Here is a 23,419-nt window from a genome sequence, read left to right on the forward strand (position 1 = left end):
TTATACTCGACCCCTTCCGCTAGGGTATCTGTGAACGGAGTACAATCAGACCCTTTGAACATTTCCAACGGTACCAGACAGGGCTGCCCACTCTCACCCCTGATCTTTGCCTTAGTGATAGAGCCATTAGTAGCCCGCATCCGAGCCTCGCCCGATAACGGGGGACTGGAAGTGGGGGACTCTGTTTACAAGATATCCTGGTTCGCAGACGACGTCCTCCTATCACTTTCCTCACCTCACACCTCTCTGCCGAACCTTTTTACTCTCCTGTCTGAATACGGAAATATATCGGGCTACAAAGTCAATTGGTCCAAGACAGAAGCTCTCCCCTTCCACATCTCCCCTTCCCAAATAGCCAACATGCAAAACAACTTTAAATTCTCCTGGTGCACTTCTAAAATTCGATATCTGGGGGTCTATATTACAAGTCGCTATGGAGACTTGTTTAAGGAAAACTTCTCGCCATTGCTTAAAAACCTTAAGGCCGATCTCCATAAATGGCAATCACTAATCATCTCTTGGCTGGGTCGTATTATAGCTCTGAAAATGAATATTATCCCCCGTCTCCTCTATTTGTTTCAGACGCTGCCAGTGAAAGTCCCGGATTCGGTACTGGCACAAATCCATTCGTGGTTGCTTCGTTTTGTGTGGAGAAATAAAACCCCTAGGATAGGGTTCTCTACCCTCCGCAAACCAGTGCAAGAAGGGGGGAGAGGATTCCCAGATATCCGTCTTTACTATCTGGCTACTCATCTCAGCCAAGCTGTGGCACGGTTCGCCCCTACGCAGTCCATACGTTGGCTTCAGTTAGAGAGGACGCTTAGCCACACTCCATCTCTATCGTCTATACTCTTATCCCCTCCTAAAACTAGATCTCCCCATTTGCAACTCCACCCGGTTCTGGAATTCACTTGCCACATCTGGGACTATTGCACACGTCATTTCCACATGCTGTCATTCCCCTCGGCGCTTACCCCCTTATGGGACAACCCTTTTTTCGTCCCAGGCCATTCCATAACCCGCTCGCGCCCATGGTCGACACATAACATTCGCTTTGTCCTAGATGTGTTGTCCGAAGGGATCTGTGCACCCTTACCGGAAATCATATCAAAACATGACTTCCCGGAAGCGAATCCTTTTACCTATCTCCAGGTGAGACACTTTGTCTCGTCCTTAACGAGCTCATCCCCATTCCAACCTCTCTCCACTCTGGAGTCCTATTGTTATCACAAACCGCTTGCTCGAGGAATCATCACCTTACTGTATTCCCTTCTCCAGGCAGGGGATAAATCGGCAACCCCGGCTTTTATACTCAAGTGGGAACAGGACATTGGCCCGATACCGGATGACTATGATTGGTCAGATGTCTTTACGGCGGCCGCGAAATCCTCTATCTCAACCCTAGTTAAGGAAAACGCATATAAAATCTTATATAGGTGGTATCTAGTCCCCTCTAGACTCCACAAAATGTTTCCCTCCTCTCAGCCTTTGTGCTGGAGAGGGTGCGGGGGACATGGCTCTTTCCTCCACATATGGTGGACGTGCCCCAAAATTAAGCTATTCTGGGACTCAGTCGCACACTTGCTGAGTACAGTGCTCCAGACCCGGATATACAAAGACCCTTGGTCATTCCTGCTGGGTCTCCCCATTGCCAATGCACCTCCGAACTCAGGTAAACTACTGACACAGATCTTGAACGCGGCTAGATGCGCAATTGCCCTCCATTGGAAAAAGAAGGAGCCCCCCCCTATACAACAGATCATCAACAAAGTATGGTACTTCGCAAGCATGGAAAAAAATCACTGTATACCTCCATAACAGATCTTTCCAGTTTCTTCAGAACTGGGAACTATGGTTCGACTCACAGGCTCCCGCACATGGAATACGACCCTCCGGGAGCTCGACGGCCCTCCTATTATGATCCCTGTACTCTCCTAACCTGACAAGTAGCTCGTGGGATATCCTCAACATATCCTTTCCGTGTTTCCCGAATAGCACTTTCCATCTTGTACTGGCGCCCTGTGCGTAACCAGCGCAACACGGGGGCGTACCAGCGTCCTCTCTCCAACCTTGTCCCCTCTCCCCCTCTACTCTATTCCCTCTCAGTCTTCCCTGTCTCTTCTTCTCGCCTTTCATGCTCTCTCTCTTTAGTCTTTATCCTCTTATTGATATAATCATGAGCTTGTTTTTTGGTTCCCATCCAATTGAACAGTCTCTGCTTACCCCGATGCATAACTCCTTGCTGTATCTTTGCATTATGGGAACCACATGTTCCTTATTTTAAGGTTATATCTCTGCTTTTGGTACTATAATGTTAGACGGAACAGCCCACCCCAAGAATGGGGGGAGGCTGCTGTAATGTTTGTAACCTGTAAAGTTTATACCCTGTAAATTAAAATAAACAATTAAAAAAAAAAAAAAAATGACCACCATAGACAGGTCCTTTGGGATCCACTGGCACTTTAAGAGCTTAAAAGTGTGGGCTGGCTCCTCTCTCTATGCCCCTCCTACCAGACTCAGTCTAGGAAACTGTTCTCGAGGAGACAGACATACTTCGAGAGTAGGAAATACACAGATGGTGAGATTCATACCAGCTCACATATAACAAAAATGAAAGCCAAGCTAACCAACTTGAAATGATTCAGCAAAGACTGAACCAACAAACCTAATCAAGTAACAATGCAGTAATACGAAGCACTTGGCGGATGCCCAGCATCCCCTATGGTCGAGAAGGTAGGTAATTAAAATCCTATTTTCTTTTACGTCCTAGATGATGCTGGGGTCCATTTAGTACCATAGGAATGTACCAAAGCTCCCAGTACGGGAGGGAGAGTGCTGAGGTTCCTGCAGAACAGATTGGCTTCTGAGGACCTAAAGTTTGGGCAAAGTATCGAACTTGTAGAACTTAGCAAACGTGTTCGATCCTGACCAAGCAGCCGCTCGGCAAAGCTGAATAGCCGAGACACCCCGGGGAAGCCACCCAGGAAGAACACACTTTGCGTGTAGAGTGGGCCTGAACAGATTTTGGACTCGGCAATCCTACCGTGGAATAAGCATGCTGGATAGTAAACGTGATCCAGCGAGAAATTGTCTACTTAGAAGCAGGACACCCAATCTTGTTGGGATCATAAAGGACAAACAGTACGTTGAACTTCTTGTGACGAGTAGTTCTCTTCACATAGATTTCCAAAGCCCTCACAACATCCAAGGACTTTGAGGTAATCAAGGTATCAGTAGCCACTGGCACCACTATAGGTTGGTTGATATGAAAAGCCGACACAACCTTTGGAAGAAATTTCTTATTTACCGTAAAATAAGATTCCTCTTCCTGCTCAGGTACCTTCTGAGAAATATGTAAAACATCCCTAATGGCTTCAATCATAAGCTGCACCCCTTTAGCAAGGGATGCATCCCCCCCCCCCTGCATACCCCCATCACCGTTCCCTGTATCAGAGTCGGTATCAGTGTCAGCTTGCATTATCTGGGCAAGCGTACGTTTTTGTGGGTATGTAGGTGGGTTCTTAGACGAAGTAGAGGGGGCTGAACATAGCATAACCTCCAAAGATTTTCTCAAAAACTGCGTCTCTTTCTCAGTATGTGACATCCTAGTTTAAATCTGGGATATCATTCCCCTTATAGAATCCACCCATGGGGCTTCGGATTCAGAATGCTGAGACAGCACATTGCAGTCCTGAGTACATGGAATAGACTCTTCAGGAGAAGATACACACTCTGCAGCACAGGACACAGAGTCCTTAGACATGGTAATGTGGGATACACACACACAGGAAAATGTCAGACAGTTTCCCCCAGAGCACCTTTAGAGAGTCACAGAGTATAAGGAGCCAGCCACACAGCGCCCTATCAGGCTTTTATTATGATAAAAGCCCAGAGCTGACTAATTAACTTTAATCTGGTAGTTAGTACTGTTATCCCACTCCCCCTCTGTCTATAACACCCTGGTACCGCAGAGCTATGCTGGAGTTATGTGGAGGGCAGCGCTCCCTGTCAGCTTTGTGGAGATCTGCAGGGAGAAAATGGAGCTGGTGAGTGCTGGATCCGCTCTGAGAGGAAGCACCGACCCCCGACATGGCGCGCGGCTTCCCGCACTTAATTCTTTATACTGGCCTGAGGTATTAGTGCTAACAGCGGGATTAGCCCCTGATAGCTAAGTGACCAGTGTAGGGTGAATGCGCTGGCTCAGGACGCCCCTCAGGCATCTACATGTGTTATGTTGCTGAGCCTTTCAGGAGTGCAGCCTGTCAGAGCTGCGCTACCACCCTTGTGCCGCCATACCCACCGGCAACCCGCTAACCATGACGCCGGCACTGTGCTCACCACTTTTCTTTCTTCTGGCTCTGTTAAGGGGGTGGCGGCCGTGCTGCGGGTGTGAGCGGTCGCCTCGTGGGCTTGCGATTACCCTCAGGAGCTCAGTGTCCTGTCAGCGGAGTAGAGAACCATTAACTTATAGAGTTGGTTCCCACTCCCCCCCCCCCCCCCCCCTAAGTCCCACGAAGCAGGGAGGCTGTTGCCAGCAGCCTCCCTGTACCTAATGTTCTGACAAAATAAAAAAACAAAGAAAACTCCTAGGAGCTCCCCTAGCTGTGACCGGCTCCTCCGGGCACATTTTCTAAACTGAGTCTGGTAGGAGGGGCATAGAGGGAGGAGCCAGCCCACACTCTAAAACTCTTAAAGTGGCCATGACTCCCAAGAGACCCGTCTATACCCTATGGTACTAAATGGACCCCAGCATCCTCTAGAACGTAAGAGAAATAATAATAACAGGACACCACAGGCTGCTCCTCCTGTATAACAAATAATATATCGTAGGAAAAGGAAAGACAACTCTTGACATACTCACATGTAACACATAATTATAAAGCAATCTCTGGTGTTTTCCGCTAAGCCTCCAAAAAATTTATTTATGTTAGATTGTAACCTTCTGACTATGGGGGTCATAATGTACAAGGCTTAGAATGTAAATAATTTATAAATAAATAAATAAACAGACCCGTATTGTGAATTAATTTAAATATAAATATACACCTGACAGAAATATTAATGAGTTGATTAATAAATGAATTTAAATAATTTATTAGCCTCTAAATGTTGTACATATACCTTGTGTCTATAATATAAATCATAAATTATTGCATTACAAATAAATCATTAAAAAGGTTTATTAGAGAGAGAGAGAAAAAAAAAGGAAAGAGAGAAAATGGAGAAGTATTTATGAGAAAAGTGTGGGGGACAAAAACAAACAAGGGGTGGTTAACAGGATATAGAGACTGGTATATTAATTTCAAGATACGACAAGCCAGTGATATAATTAAATATAATAAGAATAAATTAAATTTTATTAGAATGTTACATGAATTATTAGTGAACATAGACAGTTATTATTGTAATAATTATTTACTACAAATCATAACTGAATAAGTGACGTAATAGATAGTCTTATGGTATTTAAATGTCACAGGACATGAACTTGAACAATGATGATAATAATAAGTAGTACCATAAAATGTGAATTAAAGTGATGATCATATAGGAAAAAAAGGGGAAGGGGGGGGACGGAAGGGGGGGGGGGGAGGGGGAACAGGGAAATATATCGTGAAATAGACTGTAGTGAATTATGCCATGTTAAGTAATAACAAGTCCTGTAATTGAATGAAAATAAAAATAAATACAGGTTGAGTATCCCATATCCAAATATTCCGAAATACGGAATATTCCGAAATACGGAATTTTTGGAGTAAGACTGAGATAGTGAAATCTTTGTTTTCTGATGGCACATTGTACGCAAACTTTGTTTAGAACACAAATTTATTAAAAATATTATATTAAATTACCTTCAGGCTGTGTATATAAGGTGTATATGAAACATAAATGAATTGTGTGAATGTACACACACTTTGTTTAATGCACAAAGTTATTAAAAATATTGGCTAAAATGACCTTCAGGCTGTGTGTATAAGGTGTATATGTAACATAAATGCATTCTGTGCTTAGATTTAGGTCCCATCGCCTTGATATCTCATTATGGTATGCAATTATTCCAAAATACGGAAAAATCCGATATCCAAAATACTTCTGGTCCCAAGCATTTTGGATAAGGGATACTCAACCTGTATAAATAACAATTACAATAAATATAAAAATTAAAAAATACATAAATGTAAATAAAAAAATAATACTAAAAAAGAAGAAAGATAGTAAGTATTTTTCTGATAGGGCCTTACATCCTAAAGATGGGATTACGAAAGATAAGTGTAATCATACAGTAACTTGTACATTATTGAATAGTGAAATCCCAACTTTGGAGAAGTACTCCAAAGTTTTGATTCAAAGTCCAGATAGATAGCAACACTGTAGTTTAGAGGAATGGTCAAAAATTTTGATTTTCATTAAGCCCATCTGGACTCAGGGTTCCCAACCTAAATATACATTTACTCTCATGTTGTAGGAGAGTGTTGTAGAGATTACCTCCCCTCTTCCCTAGATGAATTTTCTCAAATCCAAATACTGTCAGATTTTTGCTAATGCCTCCATGTTTACTATGGATATGTCTTGCCACAGGGGAAAGTTTCTTCATCTTATTCAAGTCAGCGGTGATGTTTCTTATATTTCCAACATGCTCTAAGACCCTCTGTTTAAGTGCTCTAGATATCATTCCTATATATTTCATTCCACATTCACATTGTATGCAATAAATTACTCCCACTGCGTTACAACTGATGAAAGATCTGATCTCCACCTTATTTCCTCGCCTGTCAAAAGTACATTTTGTTTTGACCATAAATTGGCATGCCTTGCAGTTTCTGCATGGAAAGGAGCCCATAATTATAGGTGTCTCTTTTTGTTACTCTTTCAAAATGGCTATCCACCAAAATATCTCTCAGATTCTGAGACCTTCTCCAGCTGATAGTTGGTTTAATATCAAGTTTACTATTCAGGTCTCTATCCGTATGGGGGACTGGCCATTGTTGTTGTGTGATCTTCACTATCTCTTGCCACTCATGACAGAAGTCGCCTACAAATCTAATTTGATTCGTTGTGTTGGATTTGGTTCTATTTTTCGGGAAAATTAATTCCTCGCTTGTGACTTTAGATGTTGTATAGATTGCTTACTTTATACTCCTATTGCTATACCCTATTTCTCTAAGGCGTATACCTAATTCTTTACTCCTGATTTTAAAAGTTTCCATGTTGGAGCAGTTTCTGCGTAATCTCAGGAACTCACCCTTGGGTACATTTTTTATTGTCGGTGGGAAGAGACTACTATTCCTATGCAGAACACTATTGGTTGCCGTAGTTTTTCTGAATAGATCAGTAGGGTTCTCCATCATTCTTCTTAATTTTCAGATCCAAAAATGAGATTAAGTCCTCACTAATCTCTGATTTCAACCTAAGATTTAACTGGTTATCATTGAGATGTCTAATGAATTCCTTCAGTAGTTTCTCTGTGTTATTCCAAATCATCAGGACATCATCAACATACCTGAGCCAAATTACAACATGTTGCGTGTATTTTTCATTTTCTGCCGTGAAGACTACCCTGCGTTCCCACCATCCTAAATAGATATTCGCGTACGTGGTTGCACAAGCCGCGCCCATCGCCGTCCCACGGATTTGCAGGTAAAAGGCATCCGCCAAGGTAAAGTAGTTTCTTGTGAGAACAAATCTTAATAGATCAATTAGGAATGAATTGAAATCCTTGGTATCCTTCATCTGTAAGAAATATTGTACCGCTGCTATACCTGCATCATGATTACTACTTGTATAGAGCAATTCTACATCCAATGAGACTAATAAATGACCTTTTTCTACTTTGATACCTTGTATTTTTCTCAATACATCCGATGTATCCTGAACATAGGAGGGTAGGCTCACCACATATTCTCTCAAGGGTAGGTCTAAAAAGACACTTGCCTGTTCCTCTAACGCCCCTATTCCAGAGACTATAGGTCATCCAGGTGGGATGTTACTGTTTTTGTGAATCTTAGGAAGCATGTAGAACGTTGGAACTTTCGGATTGTCTACTGTTAGAAAGGTATGTTCTTGTTTGGTGATTATACCCTCTTTCAGAGCCTTTTCAATCATCCTATTATAAAAATAGAGATAATTGTCTGTGGGATTAAAGGTAAGTCGTATATAACAAGATGCATCTTGAAGTTGTCTAACAGCCTCCTTGGTACATTTTTCCTTTGACCAGAGAACAACATTCCCACGTTTTTGTCTGATTGTTTGATTATGGTATCATCCCAGGTTTGTATATCTTTCAAAGCAATTCTCTCCTTCGTTGTTAGGTTTTGAGTGACAATTCCGAAATATCTAGATCTTTTGATACCATTTCTCTAAAAATTCTAACAGCCGGACAGACGGTTTCTAGTGGATAGAATGTAGATTTCTTAGTGCAGCAAGGGCGTTTGGTGTTTGCACATTGAAAGTTATCCATCTGCATTTAATCACCAGGGTCAGATCATTCTTCAAGACCTACAATTGCCTGTAACTCCAAATCTGTCCATTTGCACGTCTTTTTCCATTGGAGGTAACATCCCCTGGGTGGAATTTTTTCTCTGTTCATGGAATTTACTAAGTAGAAGTTTTCTACAAAATAAATTAAGATCCTTTTCCCATTTAAATCTGTCCATTCTGGAGACGGGGGAAAAGGAGAGCCCCTTACTTAAAACTGACTTATGATCTTCAGTTAAAATTCTGTCAGATTTATAATTTGAAGAGGATCTTGGCCACTCTGAGGAGTTATTTCTTGAACCTTGAAGATTGCCTCTGTGGGAGCGGTGTTCCCCAAGTGTCTTGATTTTTTCCTCTTCTTTTTACTTCTCCTCGTCCTCCTCCCTGTTTTTTGTGAAACGTCGCCTTCCTGTTCTGGGGAATTCTAAAATATGCATCTCTGATGTGTTCACCAGGGGATAAGAAGTTCCCGCTCTTTGGTATTGTTCTGAGTGACGGGCATCTCTGCTGTCCCTGTACACGGGGGCCGGATTAAGATCGGAGAGTTACAGGCTGCCAGATCTGCTCCAAGCTATCCAGACCAATGGACAACAATAGGGAGAACCGCACCTGCTTAATTTGAGTGTTTGCCCTCAGGGAATCCTGCAGCAGATAAGTTCATTTTATTTATTACTATTTTCTTTTCAAACTAGCATCAACTTTCACATGTTAAGATATAGAAACCCTTACATCACTATGTGTTAGCATGTGTAGATATATACATATGTAGCGGGATCATATCTTCCATTTATACATGTGGTAATTGGTGACGTGCACTTAAGACGCTGGTTGCAAATTAGATGCATGTATATGTGTATTAATCAATTGCACATATACATTCCATTTATACCCAGAATCAATAGCTTGCATATTGCAAATAATATTATAATCTATATGGGGTTATAAATGGATCTATACTTGGTTATATAGGATGCAATATAATTATCCTAAGAGACAATCACAATGGGGGTAATTCCAAGTTGATCATAGCAGGAAATTTTTTAGCAGTTGGGCAAAACCATGTGCACTGCAGGGGGACAGATATAACATGTACAGAGAGAGTTAGATTTGGGTGGGTTATTTTGTTTCTGTGCAGGGTAAATACTGGCTGCTTTATTTTTACACTGCAATTTAGATTGCAGATTGAACACACCACACCCAAATCTAACTCTCTCTGCACGTGTTAAATCTGCCTCCCCTGCAGTGCACATGGTTTTGGCCAACTGCTAAAACATTTCCTGCTGCGATCAACTTGGAATTACCCCCATTGTGATTGTCTCTAAGGATAATTATATTGCATCCTATATAACCAAGTATAGATCCATTTATAACCCCATACAGATTATAATATTATTTGCAATATACAAGCTATTGATTCTGGGTATAAATGGAATGTATATGTGCAATTGATTAATACACATATACATGCATCTAATTTGCAACCAGCGAATTACCCCCCATGTGCACTGCAGGAGAGGCAGATGTAACATGTGCAGAGAGTTCGATTTGGGTGTGGTGTGTTCAATCTGAAATCTAATTTGCAGTGTAAAAATAAAGCAGCCAGTATTTACCTTGCACAGAAACAAAATAAACCACCCAAATCTACCTCTCTCTGCACATGTTACATCTGCCCCCCTGCAGTGCACATGGTTTTGCCCAACTGCTAAAACATTTCCTGATGCGATCAACTTGGAATTACCCCCAATATCATTGAGGATACACCATACTCACATTTATCTGCTTTTACTCCATTTCTGTGCTCTCTCATCGGCTAAAATCTACTTAGATACCGACAGCAGAAGCACGCCTTTTCATTTTGCACAGACGTCTGAGGATTCTCTCATCTTCAATTCAATGTCGTTTCATATGATTGAGAACAGCAGAAATCCTGGACGTTATTGCATATGAAATCTATTTTTTCTATATTTTGCATTTATTTATGAGTTTGTGATTTATATCCTCTATCAATTTGGAAGGATTATCCTTATCCTGATTGCTATCCAGGGATGTTTATTATTTAATCGTGATACGATGGTCACATCAATTGAGTAATTTAAAATTTTAATATTTTTCAATGGGCCAATTTTATGTGAGCAATATAGGTGTTCTATTTTTGCTAGGGACCTTTCCCCTGTACTCTCATTAACCACTGCCCTATATCGGGCACATCAGGAGATAACAGCAGATACAGGTCTTGGGATTGGTGTAGGTGCTCCAAGTGGTTCTCTCATTGAAAATTCAATGCTTTACAGCAGATTTTCAAAAGCAGAAACGAGGCACCTGTCACCTCTTTTTCCCACCTTCCTTCTGAACCTAAATCCACTGAGTCCAACATAGGCCCTCATTCCAAGTTTATCGCTCGCTAGATTTTAGCAGCCGTGCAAACGCTAGGCTGCCGCCCTCTGGGAGTGTATCTTAGCTTAGCAGAAGTGTGAACGAAAGATTAGCAGAACTGCTCCAAAAAAAGATTGTGCAGTTTCTGAGTAGCTCCAGACCTACTCCTACCTGGCGATCACTTCAGTCTGTTTCGTTCCTGGTTTGACATCACAAACACGCCCTGCGTTCGGCCAGACACTCCCCCGTTTCCCCAGCCACTCCTGCGTTTTTATCGGGCACGCCTGCGTTTTTACACACACTTCCCGAAAACGGTCAGTTACCACCCAGAAACACCCACTTCCTGTCAATCACTCTGCGGCCAGCAGTGCGACTGAAAAGCGTCGCTCCACCTTGTGTGAAACTGCATAGTTTTGTGTGAAAGTAGGTCGCGCGTTCACACTGCATCCCACACGCATGCGCATAAATGCTGCTTTTTCGCCTAATCGCTGCGACCGAAAGCAGCTAGCGAACAATGCGGAATGACCCCCATAGTGAGAAGGTTACAATCTAACTTAGATACATTTTTTGAGGCTTAGCGGAAAACACCAGAGATTGCGTTATAATTATGTGTTACATGTGAGTATGTCAGTGAAGTCTTTGTTGATATATTAAAAGTTACGTTTTAAATCATTGCAAGAGTGCCCCGTTAAGAAGAGTTGTCTTTCCTTTTCCTACGATATGTGATCCAACCTTACAACTTTAGGACGCACTTTAGGACGCCGGCTTTACAATTATTCAGTGGTAAACAATTTTTGTTTCTCCCATAGTAAATGGGCAGTATTTAAGTTTCTGCATCACAATCTTTCTATATACCGGTTATCATACAGGTTGAGTATCCCTTATCCAAAATGCTTGGGACCAGAGGTATTTTGGAAATCCGATTTTTCCGTATTTTGGAATAATTGCATACCATAATGAGATATTATGGTGTTGGGACCTAAATCTAAGCACAGAATGCATTTATATATACACCTTATACACACAGCCTGAAGGTCATTTAATACAATATTTTTAAGAACCTTGTGTATTAAACAAAGTGTGTGTACATTGAGCCATCAGAAAACAAAGGTTTCATTATCTCACTCTCACTCAAACAATTCCGTATTTCGGAATATTTGGATATGGGATACTCAACCTGTACTATATTATATTTATAAGATTAGCCTAGTGCGCTTCTTACCCCCACAACCAACTTCTTTGCTAACAATAATAATAAAAGGACATTACAGACTGCTCCTCCTGTATAATAATAATAATAATAATAATAACAACAGGACACAACAGGCTGCTCCTCCTGTATAATAACAACAGGATACCACAGGCTGCTCCCCTTGTATAATAATAATAAGACACCACAGGCTGCTCCCCCTGTATAATAATAAAAATAATAATAACAATAGGACACCACAGGCTGCTCCCCCTGTATAATAATAATAATATATAGCACCATTACCCGATGTCTCCTCTCTGCTCCTTCCCACCAAGAGACGCGGATGTTGTTATAGTGGGCGGGGATTAGGCCGGAAGTAAGGTGATACGCAGAAGTGGAGTGGAACGCACAGGATGAATGATCGGTGGAACGCACGGACCGGATGTGATCTGGAACGCGGAAGTAGGGTGGAACGCACAGAGCGGAAGTGCCGTGTCCCGGGCTCCAGAGGTGTACCGCTGCAGAGGGCTCGGGCCTGGGGTTCCCAGCTGTGTGTGTGGGGGATGATTAGTGATATAGGAGGCGGTATATGAGTGCAGGACCCCCCTCCCCCGCGGTGACTGCTCTGCATGGTAACCCCTTAGTGACCAGACTTCCTGTTACCATTGTAGTGAGTGTCCCCATAGTGTGTGTATGCTGGGAGGCCTATGGTGGCACTGTGCAGCCAGCTACATTGTGTACAGCTGGTGATGTCCCCTGACAGGCAGTGATACCCCTGTTCTGTCTGTGTGATGTGCTCATTGCCCCTGTGTCCCCCCTGTGTGTTACAGTCCTGTGCCCCCCCTGTGTGTTACTGTCCTGTGCCCCCCTGTGTTACTGCCCCGTGCCCCCCTGTGTGTTACTGTCCTGAGTCCCCTGTTTGTTACTGACATGTGCCCCTTTGTGTGTTACTCTCCTCTAGCCGCAGCGAGTACTGACGTGTCCTAAACAGAGTTATTTTAATAAACAAATGTCCTGTGCCCCCCTGTGTTACTGTCCTGTGCCCCCTGTGTGTTACTGTCCTGTGCCCCATGTGGTTTACTGTCTTGCCGCTGCGTCCTTGTGTTACTGTACTGTGCTCCTGCGCCCCCTGTGTGTTACTGTCCTGTGCCCCCCCCCCCCCCCCAGTGTGTTACTGGTCTGTTCCCCCTATGTGTTACTGAACTGTGCCTTCCTGTATGTTACTGACCTGTGCCCCCGTGTGGTACTGTCCTGTGCTGCTGTGCCCCCTGTGTGTTACAGTCCTCTGCTCCTGTGTGTTACAGTACTGGCCCCTGTGTGTTACTGTCCTTTGTCACCTGTGTGTTACTGTCCTGTGCCCCCCTCTGTGGTACTGTCCTGTGCCGCAGTACCCACTGTGTGTTACGGTCCTGTGCCCCCATGTGTTACTGTCCTGTGTCCCCCGTGTGCTTCTGTCCTGTGCTGCCGTGTCCCCTGCATGTTACAGTCCTGTACCCCCTTGTGTATTACTGTCCTGTGCCCCATGTGGTTTACTGTCCTGTGCCGCTGTGCCCCCTTGTGTTACTGTCCTGTGCCGCTGTGCCCCCTTGTGTTACTGTGCTGTGCCGAATGTGGTTTTCTGGCATTCACCGCTGTGCTTCCCAGTGTGTTACTGTTTGTGCCCCCTTGTGTTACTGTCCTGTGCCGTTGTTCCCCGTTAACATAGTAACATAGGCCCTCATTCCGAGTTGTTCGCTCGCTAGCTGTTTTTAGCAGCTTTGCACACGCTAAGCCGCCGCCTACTGAGAGTGAATTTTAGCTTAGTAAAATTGCGAACAGGAGATTAGCAAAATTGCGAATAGACACTTCTTAGCAGTTTCTGAGTAGCTCCAGACTTACTCGGCATCTGCGATCAGTTCAGTGCTTGTCGTTCCTGGTTTGATGTCACAAACACACCCAGCGTTCGCCCAGACACTCCTCCGTTTCTCCAACCACTCCCGCGTTTTTCCCAGAAACGGTAGCGTTTTTTCGCACACACCCATAAAACGGCCTGTTTCGGCCCAGAAACACCCACTTCCTGTCAATCACATTACGATCACCAGAACGAAGAAAAAACCTTGTAATGCCGTAAGTAAAATACCTAACTGCATAGCAAATTTACTTGGCGCAGTCCCACTGTGGACATTGCGCATGCGCATTAGCGACTAATCGCTCCGTTGCGAAAGAAAAATAACGAGCGAACAACTCGGAATGACCCCCATAGTGAGGTTGAAAAGAGGCAAAACGCCCATCGGGATCAACCTGTATTCTGTGTTAATCTGTGCACATTATAATGGTTTAGTACCAATTGACAACTATGGTTCTTACCACTCCCAGATATTAATGTCACTCTGCTAAATGCTATAACCCTGGATACTTTTTCCAGTTAGAAATTTGTCCAAAATCCGTTTTTAAATACATTTACAGTGTCCGCCATTATTACCTTCTCCGGCAGGGAGTTCCAAATCTTTATTGCACTTACCGTGAAGAACTCTTTCCTCCGTTGCGTACGGAATTTTCTCCCCTCTAGCCGCAGCGAGTACCGACGTGTCCTAAACAGAGTTCTTTTAATAAACAAATCCCCTGCTAACTCCTTCTAATGACCCTTTACATAATTGAATATATTAAGAATGTCTCCTCTTAGACGCCTCTTTTCCAGTATACACATATTTAACCTAGTAATCCTTTCCTCATAGTCTAGTGTCTCTAACCCTTTAATGAATTTAGTAGCTCGCCTTTGAACTCTTTTGAGTTCCCCAATATCTTTTTTTATAATATAGTGCCCAAAATTGAACACAATATTCCTGGTGCGGACGTACCCGTTTTATGCATGCAAGCACCTTACTTGCCTTCTTTGCTGCATTTTGACATTGTGTACCGTTATTGAGCCTATTATCTATGAGCACCTCCATATCTTTTTCCACCACAGTTACCCCTATTTCTCTGACGTCCTAGTGGATGCTGGGAACTCCGTAAGGTCCATGGGGAATAGCGGCTCCGCAGGAGACTGGGCACAACTAAAAGAAAGCTTTTAGACTACTGGTGTGCACTGGCTCCTCCCACTATGACCCTCCTCCAAGCCTCAGTTAGATCTTTGTGCCCGGCCGAGCTGGATGCACACTAGGGGCTCTCCTGAGCTCCTAGAAAGAAAGTATATAATTAGGTTTTGTATTTTAGAGTGAGAGCTGCTGGCAACAGGCTCACTGCAACGAGGGACTAAGGGGAGAAGAAGCGAACCTTCCTGCTTGCAGCTAGCTTGGGCTTCTTAGGCTACTGGACACCATTAGCTCCAGAGGGCTCGACCGCAGGAACCGTCCTTGATGTTCGGTCCCAGAGCCGCGCCGCTATCCCCCTTACAGAGCCAGAAGCAAGAAGAGGTCCGGAAAATCGGCGGCAGAAGACTTCAGTCTTCACCAAGGTAGCGCAAAGCACTGCAGCTGTGCGCCATTGCTCCTCATGTACACCTCACACTCCGGTCACTGATGGGTGCAGGGCGCTGGGGGGGGGGGGGGGGGGGCGCCCTGAGGGCAATATAAACACCTTGGCTGGCAAAATAATCACAATATATAGTCCCAGAGGCTATATATGTGATAAATACCCCTGCCAGAATCCATAAAAAAGCGGGAGAAAAGTCAACGAAAAAGGGGCGGGGCTATCTCCCTCAGCACACTGGCGCCATTTTCTCTTCACAGTGCAGCTGGAAGACAGCTCCCCAGGCTCTCCCCTGCAGTTTTCAGGCTCAAAGGGTTAAAAAGAGGGGGGGGGGCACTAAATTTAGGCGCAATATTGTATATACAAGCAGCTATTGGGGAAAATTATCTCAGTTATAGTGTTAATCCCCACATTATATAGCGCTCTGGTGTGTGCTGGCATACTCTCTCTCTGTCTCCCCAAAGGGCTTTGTGGGGTCCTGTCCTCAGTCAGAGCATTCCCTGTGTGTGTGCGGTGTGTCGGTACGGCTGTGTCGACAAGTTTGATGAGGAGGCTTATGTGGTGACGGAGCAGATGCCGATAAATGTGATGTCGCCCCCTGTGGGGCCGACACCAGAGTGGATGGATAGGTGGAAGGTATTAACCGACAGTGTCAACTCCTTACATAAAAGGCTGGATGACGTAACAGCTGTGGGACAGCCGGCTTCTCAGCCCGCGCCTGCCCAGGCATCTCAAAGGCCATCAGGGGCTCAAAAACGCCCGCTCCCTCAGATGGCAGACACAGATGTCGACACGGAGTCTGACTCCAGTGTCGACGAGGTTGAGACATATACACAATCCACTAGGAACATCCGTGACTTGATCCCGGCAATAAAAAATGTGTTACACATTTCTGACATTAACCCAAGTACCACTAAAAAAGGGTTTTATGTTTGGGGAGAAAAAGCAGGCAGTGTTTTGTTCCCCCATCAGATGAGTGAATGAAGTGTGTGAAAAAGCGTGGGTTCCCCCGATAAGAAACTGGTAATTTCTAAAAAGTTGCTGATGGCGTACCCTTTCCCGCCAGAGGATAAGTTACGCTGGGAGATATCCCCTAGGGTGGATAAGGCGCTCACACGTTTGTCAAAAAAGGTGGCACTGCCGTCTTAGGATACGGCCACTTTGAAGGTACCTGTTGATAAAAAGCGGGAGGCTATCCTGAAGTCTGTATTTACACACTCAGGTACTAGATTGAGACCTGCAGATAGTGCTGCTGCAGCGTGGTCTGTGACCCTGTCAAACAGGGATACTAGTTTGCTAACATAAGAGCATATTAAAGACGTCGTCTTATATATGAGGGATGCACAGAGGGATATTTTGCCGGCTGGCATCCAGAATTAATGTAATGTCCATTCTGTCAGGAGGGTATTAGAGACCCGACACTAGACATGTGATGCTGACTTTAAAAGGCACATAGAGATTCTGCCTTATAAGGGTGAGGAATTGTTTGGGGATGGCTTCTGGGACCTCGTATCCACAGCAACAGCTGGGGAAAAAAATTTTTTACCTCAGGTTTCCTCACAGCCTAAGAAAGCACTGTATTATCAGGTACAGTCCTTTCGGCTTCAGAAAAGCAAGCGGGTCAAAGGCGCTGCCTTTCTGCACAGAGACAAGGGAAGAGGGAAAAAGCTGCATCAGTCAGCCAGTTCCCAGAATCAAAATTCTTCCCCCGCTTCCTCTGAGTCCACCGCATGACGCGGGGGCTCCACAGGCGTAGCCAGGTACGGTGGGGGGCTGCCTCAAACATTTCAGCGATCAGTGGGCTCGCTCACAGGTGGATCCCTGGGTCCTTCAAGTAGTATCTCAGGGGTACAAGCTGGAATTCGAGATGTCTCCCCCCCCCCGCCGTTTCCTCAAATCTGCCTTGCCGACAACTCCCTCAGGCAGGGAGGCTGTGCTAGAGGCAATTCACAAGCTGTATTCCCAGCAGGTGATGGTCAAGGTGCCCCTACTTCAACAAGGACGGGGTTACTATTACACACTATTTGTGGTACCGAAACCGGACGGTTCGGTGAGACCCATTTTAAATTTGAAATCCTTGAACACATACATAAAAAAATTCAAGTTCAAGATGGAATCGCTCAGGGCGGTTATTGAAAGCCTGGGCGAGGGGGATTACATGGTATCCCTGGACATCAAGGATGCTTACCTGCATGTCCCCATTTACCATCCTCACCAGGAGTACCTCAGATTTGTGGTACAGGATTGCCATTACCAATTCCAGACACTGCCGTTTGGACTGTCCACGGCACCGAGGGTGTTTACCAAGGTATGGCAGAAATGATGATACTCCTTCGAAAAAAGGGAGTTTTAATTATCCCGTACTTGGACGATCTCCTTATAAAGGCGAGGTCCAAGGAGCAGTTGTTGGTCGGAGTAGCACTATCTCGGGAAGTGCTACAACAGCACGGATGGATTCTAAACATTCCAAAGTCACAGCTGGTTCCTACCACACGCCTACTGTTCCTGGGGATGGTTCTGGACACCGAACAGAAAAAAGTGTTTCTCCCGCAGGAGAAGGCCAAGGAGCTGTCATCTCTAGTCAGAGACCTCCTGAAACCAAAACAGGTATCGGTGCATCACTGCACATGAGTCCTGGGAAAAATGGTAGATTCCTACGAAGCAATTCCATTCGGCAGGTTCCATGCAAGAACCTTTCAGTGGGACCTCTTGGACAAGTGGTCGGGATCGCATCTTCAGATGCATTGGCTGATAACCCTGTCTCCAAGGACCAGGGTATCTCTACTGTGGTGGCTGCAGAGTGCTCATGTTTAAGAGGGCCGCAGATTCGGCATACAGGACTGGGTCCTGGTGACCACGGATGCCAGCCTTCGAGGCTGGGGGGCAGTCACACAGGGAAGAAATTTCCAAGGACTTTGATCAAGTCAGGAGTCGTCCCTACACATAAATATTCTAGAACTGAGGGCCATTTACAATGCCCTAAGTCAGGCAAGGCCCCTGCTTCAAAACCAGCCGGTACTGATCCAATCAGACAACATCACGGCAGTCGCCCATGTAAACCGACAGGGCGGCACAAGAAGCAGGATGGCGATGGCAGAAGCCACAAGGATTCTCCGATGAGCGGAAAATCACGTACTAGCACTGTCAGCAGTGTTCATTCCGGGAGTGGACAACTGGGAAGCAGACTTCCTCAGCAGACACGACCTACACCCAGGAGAGTGGGGACTTCATCCAGAAGTCTTCCAACTGATGGTAAACCGTTGGGAAAGGCCACAGGTGGACATGATGGCGTCCCGCCTAAACAAAAAACTAGAGAGATATTGCGCCAGGTCAAGGGACCCTCAGGCAATAGCTGTGGACGCTCTGGTAACACCGTGGGTGTACCAGTCGGTTTACGTGTTCCCTCCTCTTCCTCTCTTACCAAAGGTACTGAGAATAATAAGAAGACGAGGAGTAAGAACGATACTCGTGGTTCCGGATTGGCCAATATAAGACAAAACAAGACAGTGGTCGCAGTAACGTTTAGTGTAACAACCCATCAGTTGGTTATATGCAGACACACTCTAAATACTCAGAATTCATTTACTTCCACATTCATTCATTGTTACGCCTTTATAACACATATATAAGCACATATAAGCAAGAGATAGAATGAAAATGAGAAAAACCTGTTTACTGAGTGAACTTTGTGCGTACGATCCCGATGCCTGTCTTGCAGCAGAACAGATTGGATAGTTAATGGAATGAGAGTCTACAGAGAAATATCTCTACGTACCATGCATGGGTTTTGAGTCTCAGTCCAGGAACCGTCCGCTCAGTCGTCCGCTGTTCAGCAGATGATGTGGGATCTCGCTGGAAACCTCCATATTGATAAAGGTAACCCCAGGACAGGGCACCCCTCGCTGATCCAAGCTCAAGCACACACTCAATCGGTCAGCATCAAGTTCATTCATGGCTGCAGCCAGTTACCAGTTAAATAGAGTGAAGTAGGAAATAGCAGAAACAGAAGCAGGTTTTATTTCCTGGAAACAGCACATTATAAAGGAATACATATTTGCATACAGTGTCGTAATTTCCTTACACAAAGCTTAATCCTATTGGTTAATAAAACTCCTATCTTATACGTAATATATTTGCCAACGCCTATATTTTTTTATACTGTGTGTTCTTTTAAATGGGTTAGTTAGGGGAATTTTGCTAAATGTGAGACATGCTATGTCTAGTTACGTTTTCACACCTCCCTTACCGCAAACTACTGGACACCTGTGAAGCCTATATGTCTAGCTGCTGACATTTATATTTTACTCAGAAAAGTAATAAAAATAGATCATAAGAAGGTTTCAATATAGATCACTCAAAGTGCAACGCCTTGCAGTTCTTTCCAATATCAACTCTGATCTGATAAACAATTATAACCAGCTTAGCAATATGGAGTCTATGAACAAAGATGGTTTCCATCTTTATCACTGTCCTGTGCCGCTGTGCTCCCCTGTGTGTAACTATCCTCTACTGCTGTACCCACTTTGTGTTTCTGTCCCCTGCCCCCCTGTTTGTTACTGTCCTGTGCTGCTGTACCCTTTTCTGTCACTGTCCTGTGACCAGCTGTTTGCTACTGTCCTGTGCTGCTTTGCTGTTCTCACCTGTGTGTTTCGGTCCTGTGCCCACCTGTGTGTTAATTTCCTGTGCCCTCTCTGTGTTACTGTGCCCACCTGTTTGTTACTGTCTTGTTCCTCCGTGCGCTGTGTGTGTTTCTATCCTGTTCTGTGTATTACTCTGTTAATCCGCTGAGCCACCATGTTTATTACTGCACTATGGTGCTATGCCACCCGCAGTGCCGTCTTGTATATTACTGTCCTGAGCCTCCTAGCCCCCTGTGTTTTACTGTCCTGTGCTGCCATGCCCCTACTGGAGAAATCAGCCTCCCACCCTGGGGGTCCCCCAGGAGAGGCCTTCCCCATCAGGCTGCGGGCTTGTCATCACGTTTTGTTGGTGGCTGTCTTGCAGCCCATGCTTGCTTTGACCTGGGCTTTGTAGATTTAATAAACATTTGTCTAGGAAATACCTGGCCATTGGCTTTGCCTTGTGGGCGAAAGGCCCGAAAAGTGGAGGTCCAAGCACATGGCATAGAGGCCGATGGCAGAAAAGCCCTCTTAGCAGCCACTAATGAAGCCACTATTTTATCCAATTCAGCTCCAAACTTCATATCCCCTGAGAAAGGTAAGAATGCTAAGGTTTTCTTAGAATCCATGTCCACATTCCATGAGCAGAGCCAGAGGATGCGTCGGGCCAGCAGTGAGGTAGCCCAGGCTTTAGAGGTCAGAAGGCCAGCATCTAATGTAGCTTTGCCTAAGTAGGAGGCAGCTTCCCTGATTTTTGCGATATGTGACAGACTTTCTTTGGAAATGTCTGAGGGGAGACCATCCTGCAGAGCATCAGCCCAGTGTTCAGTTGCTTTGGACATACGGTCGGCCGGCACAGTTGGCCTAGTGATAGTGCCAGTAAGGAAGTAGATAGACTTGAGATAGTGTTCTATCCTCCTATCAGTAGCTTCCTTCAAGGAAGATGGAGAAGGAATAGGTAAAGTGGAGCATTTTACCAAGCGTGCTACGTGAGAATCCACCAGTGGGGGAGTCTCCCACTTTGCACAGTCAGTTGCTGGAACAGGGTAGAAAGAAGTTAAATGCTTAGGGTATCAGAAACTTTTTACCTGGAGTATTCCATGCTTCACGACGTAGCTCCAGAAGGTGCTCAGATCTTGGAAATTCCATCTTAAGTACCGTTTGGGGTTTAAAAAGCGAGCAGGTTTGTCCTAATGTTTACGATAGATCTGACCACTTTCACAAGTGCTGACACATCCAGAGCCGAGCAAGCCTTCTCCTCCGTGAGCGAGGCATCAGTGTCCCTTTGCTCGCCTGATGATCAATCTGAATCTGTAAATGGAGTAGATTGAGAGGAAAAAAACAGTACACCAAGCTGCCCTAGAAGTTTAAGTCCTGAATATTTGAGAGTGAATCTATCCAAGGGAGATTCATGACCAGCAGTATGTAACGGCTGAGGAATACCCATGGGTGGGCAGTAAGGCTTACTGCAGGAGTTACCAGTTGGTCAGATGTCTGACATAGTAACTGAGAAAAAGAAGCCCATAGGGTTCCTGGCCAGAGATCAAGGGTGCTGACTGGGGTGGTGCTGGCTGGTTAGGTGGGATATAACAGGCAGCACATAACTTATCCTGTAAACAGACCTGCTGACCAGGATTTGCAAGAGGCTAAAATAGGTGGTGTCAGGATCCATCACATGATCAGATCCCAGAATATGATATTTCTGCAGCGGGGTACACTGGTATTCCACAGGGAATAACGTAGGGGTGTAGAGTTGGATCTTGATCCGAGGCACCAACAGGCTAAAGCTTTGGCTGTTCCCAGAATGCACTGCACTGCCTCCTCTATATCCCCGTATCCAGGCATTGTAGCTCAGTTTGTGAGTTGGTCCTGCAGTGCAGACAGATAACAGGGAGGGCAGCCCTAATAACAGCTTTTTGAGAAGAAAGAAGACTTCAAGGGCCTCTATCACCTCCCCAAGCTGCGCTGTATACTCCCGCGCCTTGGTTGCCAGGTACTTACAGCAGAGGCGCTCCGGTCTCATCAGGCATACATCACTGCTGCTGCTCTCCTGGATCGCGTGGCTGCACTTCAGGGAGGTAGTAATTGGGTCCCCCACGTTGGACCTGCTGAAATCGCGATCCGGCTGCAGTCTCCGGAGACGAACCATGCCGCTGGCGTGGACACTGACGATACAGGGACCCCACTATATCCACCAGGCAAGGAGCACAGGTCAGATTTACTAAAATCCGTTTGCTACAGGCCCTGCAGTACCCGGTGGGGACATCTAGCGGAGGGGATAAGGCTCTGACCTGTAGCCCCTCCCCCAGCCCCAGGCGCCATCTACAGAAGATGTTCCCGCCCTGGAGCTGCATCTCTCTCCGTCACTCCCTGTCAGTGTTTGGGCGCCATTACACAGAGCTGTGCTGATTCTGGGACTGCTGGGCAATGTCTCCTCTGTAAAGCCGCCTGTCTCATCAGCGCTGTGCATTTACAGGACACTTAAGTATTCTACATGTCTTTAGACAGTGTTAGTTAAGAACAAGTGCATTACTACAGGGATATTTAGTACAAGTATTCTGTGATATACATCCAGTGGTTACTGTGCATTGTTCTATCTGTGTACATACATTGCCTTATGTAGTATTACTAGTCCAGTGCAGTTTATGTATATATAATAATTTCTGCATTGTACATGTGACTGTGTGTGCCTATAGCTGCTGTGTGGTATCCACTCCGTGTATCTCACACATCTTGCTATCCCTATATTCTGTACCCTGAATGGGGCTAAGTGTAGCAGGGTCTTATATATAGTGTCCCACAGGATATACTATTTTGTATTTTTCTCTGTGTTGTGAATTTCCATTATTTTAAATAAATATTTCAATGCCAGCGTTAATATATACTGCGGACGCGAGGCGCATTTTATTACCATATACGATAAAAGTGCGCTGAACGTCGCAGCACTGTGTCCCTTAACAGAAAGCAAGCAGTCGCACACATCGTATACTGTGGTCCAACGCTCAGAGATATATGTATTTGATATTAAAAGTTATGCATAAAAAATAACATGTACAGTATATCATTCAGTATAACATGTATATATATGGTTCAGAGTTACAATTACACAAGAAGCAGTTACATAACAATCAGTTACAGCCAACATACGTCACCCTGTCCCATAGAACTTTCCTCCATCCTTTCTTCACTCCAACAGCAACTGACTAACTATATCTTAGAAATTGCCTATATCAAAACAGTGGGAGTTAACAGTCTGTTGATTTCGGTCTCCTTCCATTGGTCCAGGAGCGGGAGGTCTCTCATTCCTTGT

General features: G+C 44.9%; 2 protein-coding genes across 3 annotated transcripts in view; both read right to left on the minus strand.

The window, feature by feature from the left end:
• LOC135054492 (oocyte zinc finger protein XlCOF22-like) overlaps positions 1 to 12,439 on the minus strand; it is a 96,279-nt gene extending 83,840 nt beyond the window's left edge. For both annotated transcript variants that reach the window (XM_063957601.1, XM_063957600.1), the window contains exon 1: positions 12,344 to 12,439. The gene's annotated coding sequence lies outside the window, so the exon portion shown is untranslated. The remainder of the gene's footprint in view (positions 1 to 12,343) is intronic.
• LOC135056555 (uncharacterized) overlaps positions 1 to 23,419 on the minus strand; it is a 637,874-nt gene that overhangs the window by 246,625 nt on the left and 367,830 nt on the right. The gene's annotated exons all lie outside the window — the stretch shown is intronic.

This window comes from Pseudophryne corroboree, chromosome 3 (assembly GCF_028390025.1).
Source record: "Pseudophryne corroboree isolate aPseCor3 chromosome 3, aPseCor3.hap2, whole genome shotgun sequence".
NCBI lineage: Eukaryota > Metazoa > Chordata > Amphibia > Anura > Myobatrachidae > Pseudophryne > Pseudophryne corroboree.